The sequence below is a fragment of the Lucilia sericata genome, unplaced genomic scaffold, assembly GCF_015586225.1.
Source record: "Lucilia sericata isolate MDLA Ls3-8-SP2 unplaced genomic scaffold, ASM1558622v1 Contig000246F_arrow, whole genome shotgun sequence".
Taxonomy (NCBI): domain Eukaryota; kingdom Metazoa; phylum Arthropoda; class Insecta; order Diptera; family Calliphoridae; genus Lucilia; species Lucilia sericata.
The window spans coordinates 248011-263808 of NW_023994272.1; the positions used below are offsets into that span (position 1 = coordinate 248011).

Genomic DNA, 15798 nt, shown 5'->3' on the forward strand with positions numbered 1-15798 from the left:
AGGTTGATTTCGGCCAAAGACATTTCATTGTTACTTTAATCGATTATTTTTTGTGGATGTGAGTGATAGTGTTGGTCACTTTTATATGCCAAATTGTGGTTAAGTGTATGAATTAGTATTTTTTTCTGGCGAATAATTGCAAAACTGTTTGATATTTAGTTGGCTGGATGGTTTTTATGAATACAGGATGGGGTATTTATTGAGTAAATTAATGCTGAATACAAAGTGCATATCGCTTATTTACTACAAGACCGGCATAAATCAAAACATTTCGTTGTTACAAATTTTTTTAAATAATTGTAGTCGCCGGAGACTGTGTTCTTTTCTAAAGTCGATACTAAGCCTCTTCTAGACTTCTGTTCTAGACTATCACCTAGTCAACATCCGGTACTGTAGTTAAGTCTGTAGTCGAAACTGTAGTCAAGCGATGTTAGAAACTATAATCTAGTCAAAACAATACAATAGTTGTGAGTATGTATAGTTTAGCCTGTAGTCGAGACAAGGCTATAGTCTAGTGTATAGTTGATAGTACTTATAGTTAAGCTCATGGTAGAGATTACAATATTGGCTATAGACAATAAAATAGTCCAGTGTAAGCTCTAGTCTATACTTCAGATTAGCATGATGTCAATCTTAGTCGAGACTGTAGAATTAAAGGAATTCTATTGGTGCCTCCCAAGCCAGTGTAACCTCTAAGCTTTAATGCGTTTTACTACATTAATATCCGCATAGAGTTCATAGAGCTCATGATTCATCCTAATTCGAAAGATATCATCGACACGTATTGGGTCATATATATTACGGAGAATTTTTCTTTCGAATACTGCCAGCGCGACTTTTTCATTGTCCACATTTCAGCGACGTACATAAGCACAGGGAAAGGAGGACTTTGCTCCTTAGTTGGTTGTTACTAATTATATTTTGTCTTGTCCTCGTTGACCTTTAGGCCCATGTCCCCGTCCTTGGTATGATTTGACATGGGGTCTAACAAGAGAACCACATAATCTGGTACTACGGGTTGGTTGAGATTCCTTCCGGATCCATGTCACAGTGTCACTGTGAATAAGTCTCGGCTTATTTGATGGATTCGTACTTCGGTCTACCGGTTACGTCTCTAGGTCTTGTTGCCGACTCAACAGAGACCATCCCATCTGCGTGGTTGTAAACGGAAATGACGTTTTCCATCTCGGAAGTTAAGGAACGGGGCAACAATGGTCAGATATTTGAAAGCCCAATGACTTGAACAAAAAGAACGTATACTTTACCCGAACCATATACGTAAATTGCCACCTGCGTGTAACAAACACAATGGGGCGGTGGTGAGTCGTCACAATAGCTCAGGCAGTAGTTGAAAAAGACCACCATGAAATAGGCCAACATGGCAGGTGTTCAGGTTAAGCACTCGATATTTCAGCCTCTTCAGTTTATCAAATGCACCACTTGTGTTTGCGGCCAATGATGTCAATATCGTCAGCATGATGTCAGTGGTCCTACTTAAATTTCGTTTCCTGAAAGATTTTCTCCATTATCAGATTGAAGAAATCACATGATAGGGCATCACCTTGTCTAAAATCAGGATCAGTATGAAACACACTCTTTTGGTAGTCTTCCGCATCATAATGCAAAGCCGTACGATCTTTATGAGAATACCAAGTTCAGACATAGCAACGTAGAATTATTGCTATATTATTAACGGACTTATTCCCAATCTTATAGTCAACAAAAAGGTGGTGGGTGTCGATTTGCTTTGCAATTGTCTTCTCTAGGAGTCCTTTCTCGAATATAATCTTTAATTTTCCCAAATAATGCTGAAAATCTAAAACTATTAAATTTTATAACCACTAAATGTATAAAACTACTTTTAGATACACAAAATATTTAATAACCTAAAATTAACCCTATTAATCTTTATAAAAATGTTTTTAAAACGATAACATTTTATTACCCCAAAAATCTCAGCTAACCCTTAATTGTTTGTTTTATTTCTAAACTAATAAACTAAAATAATCTGCTTTACCATGCAGCAATAGTAAATTCGTAAATAAAATTCAAGTTTTTATTTACGCAAACAAAAATTTGCTTAATTTACAAATAGCCTTAATAGTTGTCATTAAGTAACATTTATTACTTATAATTTTATTTTAAACCATTTTCAAAAATATTACTGTACTTAGTACTACTATCTTTTGTATAAAAACAAGTACATATGTACTTGGAAAATAAAACTATACATAAATTGTATATGGAAAACAAACAATTTTTAAATTATAAAGCCCATTATATGTAAAGAAATATTTACATATTTATATGTATGTGTTTTGTTGGTCGAAATGTTAGAATGTATTTTAATATCCTACAGTATAAGGATAGAATAAAAACTTAAACAAATAAAAAAATTTTGTTATAAAGGGTTAAGTTTAAATACATATTTTTCATTCTAACTAAGTAGTAGAAATAACTTCTGTTTTGGACAACTATCAAACCAACTATAACTGTTTCATTGCTGCTAGATACTTTTAGAAATATAATGTACTACAAACATGATTATTAAGTTAAATAATTTTTTGTATAAATGTAAAAAATTGTGCTTGTATACAAATTACTGCCAAAATTTTAATGTAAAATAAGGTGATTCAATTGTCCTTGAAAATAATTTTTAGTTCACAGGACTGATTTATATCACAACTATTAACAACGTAAGTGGTAAAAGTTGCCATCAGAGAAGTATATATTGATCAACAGTTTTAACATTATATAGTAAAGACTAGTATCTTTATTTAATGTGAAATCAAATTGATGTTATATTTAGCTTTTCTAGACAAATATTTAATTTTATGTTTGCTGGGTATTTTAGTCTATATGTATGTATATGTAACAGAACACATGAATAATCACATAGAGACTTTTAAAACAATTTTACTAGATTTTATAGTCTAAGTTTAGGCATCTATTATAATAAAGTATTATTTACAATAGAAACAGTAATTTACTAACATTTTACAAAACTTTACAAATTGTTTTCGAAAAAAAAAAAAAAAAAACTGAAAAACTTAAATATTAAACTATTTTAATGTTGAAGTCTATTTAAATTGTTGATGGGATTAGTAATGCACTAAAAAAAAATATTGTAAAGAAAAATACAAGTTTGAAGTTTACTAAGATATTGAACAAGTTTTTTTTAATACAATGAATTTGAAAAACATATTAATGACAATTAAATTTTTAAATCAAAGAGTTTTTTAGTAGTTTTTTTCAGTGTACTTATAAAATTTATTGTTAGCTACAACTTTATGACACTTCAAAATATTTTTATTCTAAATCATTTTGGAAACTATTTAATAGAGCTCTAAAATTAAAAATAAATAAAAATAAAATGCTAAGCATTTGATTAGTCGTTGAAAGCTTTGGTCAAATAAAAGTCTTAATTATGACACAATGGTTAAAAACATAATCACATTCTGACAGTTGACAAAACCACTATTTTTGGTATGCTAACGCATTTTTAAAAGAAATGGGTTGCTTTTATTTTAAGTCAAATGGAACCCATTATAAATATAAAATTGATGAAAGAAACGTAATTATTAAGTTACTTGGTGATGAGAAGATTTAATTGTTTATTTTTGGTTTGGACTTTTATAATTTGGAAAATATTTGAGAAATTAAAGAAGACTTTAATGGAGGCTTTACTCTATACAATAGACTATTCCATAGACTAGACATAGTACACTAGTCTAGCCCAAACACAAGACAATAGACTAGTCTATAGACTAGCCAATGGGCTAATCCATAGATATGTCTATGGATTGGATAAGAGATTAGTCTATGGACTAGTCAATAGACTAGACAAAAAACTACTCAATGGACTACTGAATAGATTATTCCATGAAATAGTTAATATATTATTCCATAGTGTAGTCAATAGACTTGTCGATAGACAATAGACTAGTCTATAGACTTTAGACGTTTAGTACACAGACTTTTCAATACAAAAGTCCATAGACTGGTCAATAGGCAAGTCAATAGACTAGTTAAAAAATACCCCATAGACACTTGTGCATATAATTGTTAATAAATTTGCCCTGAGATTAGTCTATAGACTAGTCAATAAAGTAATCTATGAACTAGTCAATTGACAAATCCATAGAAAAGTCAATAGACTGGACAATATACTAGTCCAAAGACAAGTCTATATATTGTACAATAAACTAGACAATAGACCATTCCATAGTCTAGTAAATAGACTATTCCATAGACTTAGCGATAGTCTGATCAATAGACTAGTGCATAGACTAGTACTTAGATTAGTACACCCATAGCCCATAGACTAATCAAAATACTGGTCCACTGACTTGTCAGTAGGCCAATTTACAGAATTGCTTGCGAACTAACTAATAGAAAAAAACCCTACACCAGTGATTATGTTAAAAATTTTGATTTTTTTTAATAATATAGTATTTCATTTCATTTTTACCTTTATTTAGAAATATTGTAATAATTTGTTGAAAAAAGGGATTTTCTAAAAGGAGGATTATATGGGAAGCAGGGGGTTAATATGGTCATATTCTTATAAATTTTGGTAGAGGGATGTACGTCCACATCAGATATTTATGCAGAATATCATCGTTATATTAGTGTTAATAAGTGGATTTTGATCATCAAGTCATTTTCTGAAGGAGGCTTTTGTAAGGGTCAAATGAGTCCCGAAGAAAATCAGCAGTATCAATAAGACTTATATAAAACTAAGTTTTTCATATTTTTGAAGTGATACAAGATCGTTTAACATATTAATGAGCTCCTAAGCCTTATTCAGGGTGTACGGTTGTATAGGGGGCTATACGAAATAATGAACCGATTTTAACCATAGGCTTCGTTCTTCAGCCAAAAAAAGATCCATTAAATTATCTTGAAAATTGCGACCTGTAAAGTGCGAACAAGGACACACATACAGACAGATGGACAGACGGACGGACTGACATAGCTAAATTGGCCCAGGAAGTGATTCTGAGCCGATTGGTATACTTTAAGGTGGGGACCAATAATTTTGGATGTAACAAACATCAGCACAAACGCATAATACTCACCCCATTATAGTGGTGTAGGGTATAAGAACCGAAAAGTTATTTAGTACTTTCAAAATTGAAATAGTACTCATTTTGGCAAAATATAATTTCTGGTTGAGAGTATACTCTGCTCTATATTCGGTATTATATTTTAGATTCTGCTATAGTCGAGACTATAGTCTAGTATTTAGTCGGTACGATAGTCTAGTCTGTAGTCAAGACTACTCTATAATCGATGATATGGTCTAATATCTAGCCGAGACTATAGATTACCTCACTCTACTCTTTAGTAGAAAATAGGGTCTACTATATTGTGGAGTATGGTCTATAGTTAGGCATAGTAGTGAATGTAGTCTACTCCATTATAAAACTTATATCCTCTTAATAGTTATAACTATAGCCGATACTATAGTATAGTTCAGAGTATACTCTATAGCTGAAACTGAAATCTATTCTATAGAATAAGCGAATAAGACTATCTACTTTTGAACTTTTGTTTAAAACTAACAATTATTATAGGGTTTTAAAGACTCCTCTTTTTGTAACTTCTGGATTTAAAAATAAAATATTTTTCTTTTTAAAGCAACAGGAAGTTAAAGCATAGTGTTTAAATAAACTTTTAAGTACAAATAGTTATTAAATTTCCCCCCTTAAACATAGAACTTAGAACATTTTCCCTTATCAAATAGGATAGTTACTATAAATAAAACATTAATATTTAAGTGCATTTTCCTTTCACACTTAACTAAAGAAAATTATTATTTACAAAAATAAAACTAACTTTAATAAAGAAAATAATTTAAAACATTTTTTTTCAGATAGTGTGCTTATGAGTTGAAACCATTTTAAATGTTTAGTTTAACTATTTTTCATATTTTCAAAAATGGCTTTGTTTTATGTTTGTGTCTTAATACTAGACTATTTTTCTTAATATTTCCTTTTTTTGTGTTCTGTGTGTATTTCTGTTAAACACAATTTTTAGTGACCCCAATACGTTATACTACCCTGTAGTCTGTGGTAATATTAGCCAATCAACAGGAAGACCACCAGCTAACTTAGTCTAGATTTTAATAGATTGCTTGTGGTTTATATTGGCTTTTCTCTGGATTATTTAAGATTTTCTTGAGAACACTATAATAGCTATTACCCTTAACTAAGTCTTGAGACATTGTTATTAGATGTAGGGAGACACTGACTCTATATAAAACTACTGGAACGAGTCTCTCCGGCAACACACATATGCATGGAAAACTTTTTACACATACATATATAATATTTTATGATTATTATTTCTTTTAGTTGGATTTTTAGTATTGTGTTAAAATAAAAATAAAATATAAAAAGCAAGACCTACAAAAACTTTAGGTTTAAAGTTAAAAACAAAACCCAAAAACGTACATTTATTTGTAGAGAAAAAATAAGCAAACTATTTAGAAATATATATTCGTGATATCTTTTCATTATGTACAAATGATATGTTAGCTATTTCCGGTTTTTGAAAAATTCTATATGTATTTGTAAAAATCTAGTGTTGAAAATTTCAAAAAAATGAATAGTGTATATGAAACACTATCCCTTTAACTTTACTTACACACATAAACACATAAGGAAAACTTGTGGTTTTTTCCTTTTTGTATATTACTATAGCATACATTAGGGTGCTACAAATGCATAGAAGTAATTTTACTAGGCTTTTATAATGTTTAGCTGTTATATTTGTTTCCTCTTAACTTTCATAGTAAAGTCTTTATGGTGACAATCTTAATGATAATTCATATCATGCTATGCCATCAGAATTTATATAATAATATCCTCTACTTATTGTTACTATATTTTTTAACTTATTCTTTGGAAATTTTTTTCTCAAGTAGGGTTTAATCTATAAAAATATAGCTAACATGTTGACAAAAAAAACCCTTATAATTTTTCTATTGTTTTATTCTGTTGAGGGTATGTGCTTCTAGGAAAGTCTGTAATCATGAAGAAAAAGGATATTTTAAGGGACGTCTGTCATGTTACGTTACATGTATAGTCTGGCATTAATAATTGCAGTAAATAGTAGTATGTATGTAGTTTGTTATTTTATTAAATTTTGTAAAAGATTTCCTTTAAGCATAAACAAATTTCCATCATTTAAAGTCTGTAAAGTTTATTTCCTGGAAAAGAAATTTAACTCTGAATTGTTATATTTCTACATATCAAATGAGGGTGAAAATATTAAAGTCAAATGTTATATTTGTATGCCTTTTGTTAAGGCCTTATAGCAATTTTGATTGTTTTTGAAAGGTATACTAAAGGGTTATAACTAAATTTAGGATCTATCACTACATTTACTGTAGTATTCTAGTAACACTCGGGTCATGTTTGTGCAAAAATATTCTGCGGCAAATCGTTTTTCTAAAAGCATTTACTACTGCACTTTAAAGAGGGATAAACAGCAGCATATCATATCGTAAACTTTAAAGCATTTGCCCGGAAACATTTTTAACACTATGGTAAAACTGTTATACTTTTTCAATGTACTTTCCTGTACTCTATATGAAATGGATAGGGAATATTTTGGAAACTATTCATGGTGGTAATGCTCCAATGCAATAGCTCTATCGTGCCTCTAATAGCCATATGGACAGATGGACATAGTCTTTTGCAACATCTTAGATATACTACAAATAGAATGCCAAACTTATTATAACGCCAGAAAGATAGCTTTATTAATGATTAATAATGCAAATTGGATTGATCTTTGCTAAATTTTTGATTTTTTCATTGTGTTGCAAAATTGACATACGTTGCGTATGATTAATATTTAATTCACCAAAACATATGTATTTACACCCTACGCCACTGATGTTTGTAATGCAAAAGATATTGGTCCTATACCTACACTAAAGTATACCGATCGACTCAGAAGACATGTCCATCCATCCGCCTGTCTGTCCGGCTGGATCTTGTGCACAAGGTACAGGCCGCAATTTTCAACATATTTTTATAAAATTTGCATCAAAGGTGTTTTTCGGCACAGGGACGAAGCCTCTTGAAAATGGTTGAAATCGGTCCATTATTTCACCTTGCCTGCATACAACCGGAACTCCCGATTTGGGCTTTTTATGCCATAACTACGTCAAATATATCACACTCTCTCCAGAAATCGGCAAAAACTATGTTTTATATAAGCATAAATGCCACTGCCGATTTTTGTAATGATCGGCCTTTATTTGACCCTAGTCTCCATACAAACCCCCTTCAAAAAATGGCTTAAACGTTCAAAATTGACTTAGAAAATTAGTTTTTCATCAATAAATTGCTTAAATACGTCAGAAAGGGCATATAATATGGTCGCCCATGTCCGACTATACTTTCCTACTTGTTTTAATTTATACTTTAAGGTTGTTGTCAGAGTGCTACAAGCAATGCGAAGCTTTGCGAAGCTTTGCGCTGTAAACCTCTCCTAGCGTTTTCCTATGTGTCATGTCAGAGTGAAAGCGATGCTTGGTGCGAGAAAACACAAGCAAAAGTTTGTAGCGCATCGCTTATAGCGTCCACTCTGACATCAGCCTTAGGCTTAAAATGAATTTGTAATTAAAATTTGATTTAATTTTTTTTAATTTTAGGTAATCACATCCATATTCAGTTGAATTACATAACCGAATTGAAGCTGTAATGGAATATTCAAAACATGTATTTAAAACAATATGCTGCAAGTTCTATATGGTAAGTTTAGCTGAATCAAAATTTCTAAATAAATTTTCTATAAAAAATTTTAAGAATTTTTGAGCATTTCAATTTGTTTATGTAAAATTTTAATTTAATATAATAACTGTTTGTATGTTTTTTACTATTTTAATTAACCAAAATGTTTCTAATTGCTTGTTAATGGCTTAAGTTTTAATATTTAATTCATAATTATTTTAATGAAGAATTATAATAAGAAATCCTTTTATTCTATTAATTTAAATGCAAAGTATTTAAATTTAAAATAAAACTTTAAAACCTATTAAATATGTATGATATGTGGTCGTTTGGTATAGTTAGTATATACATACATACATTTTCTCTTACCCTAAGAATTTTTACGTTTTTCTATTTTTTACATATTTATTAGAGAAATTATAAATATTCATGGTAAACATCAGTAACGAACAATGAAAATTTAACAAGCTACTTAAATAGTTTCTAACAACTTTTTTTACTTTCGATAATAATAACATAAACATTGTTTATGTAATAGCTTGAATAGAAAAAAAACTGGGGAAAAATAAGCAATATGTACTTTGGTTTGGTATATATTCGTTTATAAAAGGATTTCAAAACAGTGGAATAAACATAATCAGGTTTTAGAAATTAAATTTTGAAAATCTTTTAAACAAAAATGCAAACCCATCTTAAAAATTTAAAGGTGTGAAAAATATTAATTTTTATTACTGATTAATTTTTGTTTCTGGATCTTGAAGATTATCAAAAAAATGTCCTTTTAAATATTTTTTGGTCCTTTTTCTTAACTATTCTACTGTTGCAATCTGCTATTTAAGCATAAACCACAAAAAAATAAAACCAAAACCTTAATGCTTAAAGAATTGTTTTAGAAAAATTTTAAAGAAAAAGTATGTTAAGGGGACATAAGTAAGAAAAAGAAACTAAATTTAATTCAGTTATACACATAAACATCAGACGATATTTGCACAAGAGCAAGGATTTCTACTGAGTGTCTATAAAGCACACCGATTCCTCTACGAAACTGTTTAATGTGTTCCATCAGTTTCAAGGTGTAGAAATGTTCGTTTGTGCGGTTAAGAAGTGGTGCTTCTGACCCGGAAGTCATAGATAGTTGAAGAGGATTTATCCCAAAGCAGGGAAATCAAATTGAAGTTGAAGGGCATTGAAAGACGATTTTACATGATGCTTAAAAGCTACAGAAGAACATCAGTTTTGGTCCGAATCGTTACTTGCGTCGAAAAATGTGCCCGTTAAGATACTCCAAGCATAACAAATCGTATGTGAAGTATGGCCAACCAGCCAATCGACACTAACAATTTATGGAGCTAGGGAAATGTTAGTTAGGTAGTTAGTTAGTTAGTTAGTTAGTTAGTTAGTTAGTTAGTTAGTTAGTTAGTTAGTTAGTTAGTTAGTTAGTTAGTTAGTTAGTTAGTTAGTTAGTTAGTTAGTTAGTTAGTTAGTTAGTTAGTTAGTTAGTTAGTAGTTAGTAGTAGTAGTTAGTTAGTTAGTTAGTTAGTTTAGTTAGTTAGTTAGTTAGTTAGTTAGGTTAGTTAGTTAGTTAGTTAGTTAGTTAGTTAGTTAGTTAGTTAGTTAGTTAGTTAGTTAGTTAGTTAGTTAGTAGTTAGTTTAGTTAGTAGTTAGTTAGTTAGTTAGTTAGTTAGTAGTTAGTTAGTAGTTAGTTAGTTAGTTAGTTAGTAGTTAGTTAGTTAGTTAGTTAGTTAGTTAGTTAGTAGTTAGTTAGTTAGTTAGTTAGTTAGTTAGTTAGTTAGTTAGTAGTTAGTTAGTTAGTTAGTTAGTTAGTTAGTTAGTTAGTTAGTTAGTAGTTAGTTAGTTAGTTAGTTAGTTAGTAGTTAGTTAGTTAGTTAGTTTAGTTAGTAGTTAGTAGTTAGTTAGTAGTTAGTTAGTTAGTTAGTTAGTTAGTTAGTTAGTTAGTTAGTTAGTTTGAGTTAGTTAGTTAGTAGTAGTTAGTTAGTTAGTAGTTAGTTAGTAGTTAGTTAGTTAGTAGTTAGTTAGTTAGTTAGTTAGTTAGTTAGTTAGTAGTTAGTTAGTTAGTTAGTTAGTTAGTTAGTTAGTTAGTTAGTTAGTAGTTAGTTAGTTAGTTAGTTAGTTAAGTTAGTTAGTTAGTTAGTTAGTTAGTAGTTAGTTAGTAGTTAGTTAGTTAGTTAGTTAGTTAGTTAGTTAGTAGTAGTTAGTAGTTAGTTAGTAGTTAGTTAGTAGTTAGTTAGTTAGTTAGTTAGTTAGTTAGTTAGTAGTTAGTTAGTTAGTTAGTTAGTTAGTTAGTTAGTAGTTAGTTAGTTAGTAGTTAGTTAGTTAGTTAGTTAGTTAGTTAGTTAGTTAGTTAGTAGTAGTTAGTTAGTTAGTTAGTTAGTGTTAGTTAGTAGTTAGTTAGTTAGTTAGTTAGTAGTTAGTAGTTAGTTAGTTAGTTAGTTAGTAGTTAGTTAGTTAGTAGTTAGTTAGTTAGTTAGTTAGTTATTTAGTTGTTAGTTAGTTAGTTAGTAGTTAGTAGTTGTTAGTTAGTTAGTTAGCTAGTTAGTTAGTTAGTTAGTTAGTTAGTTAGTAGTAGTTAGTTAGTTAGTTAGTTAGTTAGTTCGTTAGTTAGTTGTTAGTTGTTAGTTAGTTAGTTAGTTATGAGTTGTTAGTTAGTTAGTAGTTAGTTAGTTAGTTATTAGTTAGTTAGTTAGTTGTAGTTAGTTTTAGTTACTAGGTAGTTAGTTAGTTAGTTCGTTAGTTAGATAGTAGTTAGTTAGTTAGTTAGTTCGTTAGTTAGTTAGTTAGTTAGTTAGTTAGTTAGGTTTTATTTTTTTTTTAGTTAGATTAGTTAGTTAGTATTAGTAGTAGTTAGTAGTTAGTTAGTTAGTTGTTAGTTAGTTAGTTAGGTTAGTTAGTTAGTTAGTTTAGTTAGTTAGTTAGTTAGTTAGTTAGTTAGTTATGTTAGTTAGTTAGTTAGTTAGTTAGTTAGTTACTGTTAGTTAGTTAGTTCGTTTAAGTTAGTTAGAGTTAGTTAGTTAGTTAGTTAGTTAGTTAGTTAGTTAGTTAGTTCGTTAGTTAGTTAGTTAGTTAGTTAGTTAGTAGTTAGTTAGAGTTAGTTAGTATTAGTTAGTTAGTAGTTATTAGTAGTTAGTAGTTAGTTATTAGTTAGTTAGTTAGTAGTTAGTTAGTTAGTTGTTAGTTAGTAGTTAGTTAGTTAGTAGTTAGTTAGTTAGTTAGTTAGTATGTTAGTTCGTTAGTTAGTTAGGTTAAGTTAGTTAGTTAGTTAGTTGTAGTTAGTTAGTTAGTTAGTTAGTTAGTTAGTTTAGTTAGTTAGTTTAGTTAGTTAGTTAGTTAGTTAGTTAGTTAGTAGTAGTTAGTTAGTTAGTGTTTAGTTAGTAGTTAGTAGTAGTTAGTTAGTAGTTAGTTGAAACGGAGGATGTATATAACATCAAATACACCTAGGCCTCTATCGGGCCTGTTCTATGCTTCTTAACCAGTGCCTCAGGTGGGAATCGAACCCACTACCCTCCGGTCTACCCAACATCATTACTCTTGACAATCATATATGGCTGTCGTGAAGTAGACACATGGCAAATTTATTATGGAAAAATATTCGATAAACCAACGTGTTTTAATCGTTAAAACATTTGATCAAATTCAATCATCGATTATTGTGACGATAAGGAAGTTACGTGAAATTTTTGGGAGAAACAACGTGCCAACAAAACGCACTATTTATCGTGTAGTGAATGATTTCGAAGAAAGAGAGTCTGTAGGTTATAGGCCCAATCATGGACCACAAAGTACTGCAAGATCGACTGAAAACATTACTATTGCACAAAAAAGTGTTCAAAACAATCCATCAACCTCAATTCGACGCCGTGCTCAGGAGCTTGGTCTTCAAAGAACAACTTTGGCCACAATTTTGCACAAGGATTTGCATTTGTTTCCCTATAAGTTTCATTTGATACAAGAACTTCATCCACAAGACCATTTACGCCGCCGTACATATGCCAATAGGATGTTACAGCTCGCTCATGACAACCCCGGTTTTCATGAAAAAATTCATAATAAGTGACGAGAGCACATTTTCATTTGAATGGATATACAGAATAAACAGAATAGTCAGTTCTGGGGCGCGGAAAACTCTCAAATTATTCATCAGTCACCTTTGCATTCATTAAGAATGACAGTCTGGTGTGCAATTCGGTCCGGAGGAATCATTGGACCTTACTTCTTAAAAAAAAACGGTGTAACGGTAACTGTGAATGGGGAGCGATATCGTGATATGATTGAAAGCTTTTTAACGGTAACTGTGAATGGGGAGCGATATCGTGATATGATTGAAAGCTTTTTAACGCCACAACTGCATGCTTTGGGCTTGATTAACATGTGCTATCAACAAGACGGTGACACATCGCATACAGCCAGGATTACAATGGAATTACTGCAAGACCTCTTTCCACAACAAGTTATTTCAAGAAATGGTGATGTTGATTGGCCTCCACGGTCGCCTTATTTGACTTATTAGCTGGGACCAAAAGTTTCTTATCTTATATGAACAGCTGAATCCGACCAGCTGATCTTGGCTATGATGCATAAGATATTGTACGTGAATCCCGACAAACCAACCAAATCGAAACTAAAGCCAAATATCCATGGTGCTAAGGTAATGCTCTTTAGTTGGTAGGACCGAAAAGAAGGAAGGTCTGAAAAGTACCCAAAATGAGCGACCATATATGAAAGCATAAAATACATCTAAAAAAGAAAGAAGTGATTGGAAAATTTTGCCCCACATACCTTATATTCCAGACCTTGACCTGCTGTTTATTTTGCATCGATTGGAGAACGCTTTCTCTGGAATACGCTTCCTTTGGGAACATGATATCCGAAATTTACTTGATTCGTTCTTGCCCTTAAAAGTTTATAAAAGTTTTGTTGTAAAGCACAATTTGTTGAACATAATATATCTATAGAGAACTTTTTTGAAAATTTTCTATTCAAAAATATATTTTTCAATAAAATTTACTTAACCTTCTTCAACCTTAAGCAAATATCTCCCACTATATGGGAATATTGAACCAACCCTTTTTATAATCAATTTTCATATCTTATAAAGTCTTAGTATACAAGTACATACGCTCACAAACAAACGAACTTTCACAAATACAAGTATATTAAAATACGCTGCCATCACGTACTATAAATTTTGTAGTCACGGTTTTTCTACTTCAAAATATAAAAAAAAAAAATTCTGAATGAATTATCAAAGAATAGCGTGACAGTATGTTAAAAAATCGAAAAAAATAACTAAAAATTTTTGGTTTGCGTGTTGACAACAACAAAAAATTCAAAATAAACTATTTCACTAACCGTTAATATTCATGTCCTCACTTCTGCACCAGCTCCGGTTTATGTGCGAACACTCTTTTTTTTAAGGCCTGTTAAATCTATAAAGAAGATGCGTGTTTAATTGTTATATATTTATATAAACTGAAATGTTATTTAAATACATTTACTAGTTTTAGATACCTAGTTATACATACAAATGTAAGAAAAACTATCGTGGGAAATGTATAATGTCAAATAATGTCAAGTAGTAAAACATCATTCTTTAATTAAACATGGGTGTTTTTGGAGGGGTTGGATGAAAGGGGTTTAGCCGCACAAATTTAGGAAGTTAATGTTGTTTTTTTTTTTTTTGGAAAGGAAAGTTATTAAGTATTTATTTGTTATTTTTTTAAAGAAAATATTAGCTGTTTTATAGAATTAGTTTTGGTTGCTATCTGTATGTTCGAGTTTATTTAAAAGAAATTCTTAATTTAAGAGAAATCTCAGTTTGAAATTTAAGCAACGTATTTTATGGTATATATGTATGTAAGTATATTCCCCTTTTAAACCCTACACCACTTTAGTGGGGAGAGTATATTGAGTTTGTGCTGCTGTTTGTAACGCACAATAATATTGGTCCTATAACCACCTTAAAGTATACCAATCGGCTTAGAATCATATTCTGAGTCGATTTAGCTATGTCCGTCCGTCAATGTAAGCCTTGTAATCAAACTAAAGGTCGCAATTTTAAAGATAATACAATGAAATTTGGTACATGTCTCAGGGACGAAAATAGTTATGATCGGTCCATTATTTCACCTAGCCCTCATACAACTTAACCCCCGAAAAGGGCTAGTAAACCTTGTAATCAAACTACAGGCCGCAATTTTGAAGATAATTCAATGAAATTTGACACGTGATCTTCCATTGTACTAGAGACGAATCCTATTGAAAATGGACAACATTGGTCCAATATTTGACCTAGCCCCCATACAACCGATCCCCCAGAATAGGGCTTTTAAGTTCATAATTATGTTTAATATACTTGTATCTCGACAAAAACCAAGTTCTATACTAGCCTTTATAACCCTGATAAATTTTTTGATGACAGGGCCTCATTTAACCCTTGCCCCTATACAAAGCCCCTTCAAAATATGACTTAAATGTACACAGTTTTATTCAACAATAAATGGCTTAAGTACATCTGAGGCAAGGTATAATTCAAATTAAATGCTTTATTAGGAACACTAAATCTAATTTTATTTTCATAACTGGTGTAGGGTATTATATGGCCTATAATTTCTGACTTGTTATAAAATAAAATCTCTTATTATGTTATGTATGAGTAATATTTAATTCCCATATGAATTAAATATTACTCATACTCCCGATGATGTATTACGTTTTTATGCATGACCCCATATTCTGGGCGCTTTACGTCCAATATCGATTTAAACAAATCTGTTTAATTCGGTACAAGTTCTGTGAGATGGTCTACTGGTATATTTTAGCAGGTCTAACAATATTATTGCGGCTCTTTTTGTCCCCACAAAATACAGAGAATTACCGAACTTACTTAGTCTTTGGTATCATTTCATCAAATTGGACGAACTTCATCCCAATCTCTTTCGATTTGGAGTTTCGAATTAGATCGATTTTTTATCACAAGTAATTAATACCAATTAAACCCAATTTCATAGCATTTTGGTGAATCTTGCTGCTA

At 30.5% G+C, this 15798-nt stretch overlaps 1 protein-coding gene across 1 annotated transcript in view; it reads left to right on the plus strand.

Moving 5' to 3' along the window:
• The window catches only part of LOC119602636 (acid sphingomyelinase-like phosphodiesterase 3b), a 281130-nt gene that overhangs the window by 68949 nt on the left and 196383 nt on the right, over positions 1-15798 (plus strand). Inside the window, exon 2 of the mRNA XM_037954250.1 lies at positions 8672-8771. The gene's annotated coding sequence lies outside the window, so the exon portion shown is untranslated. The remainder of the gene's footprint in view (positions 1-8671; positions 8772-15798) is intronic.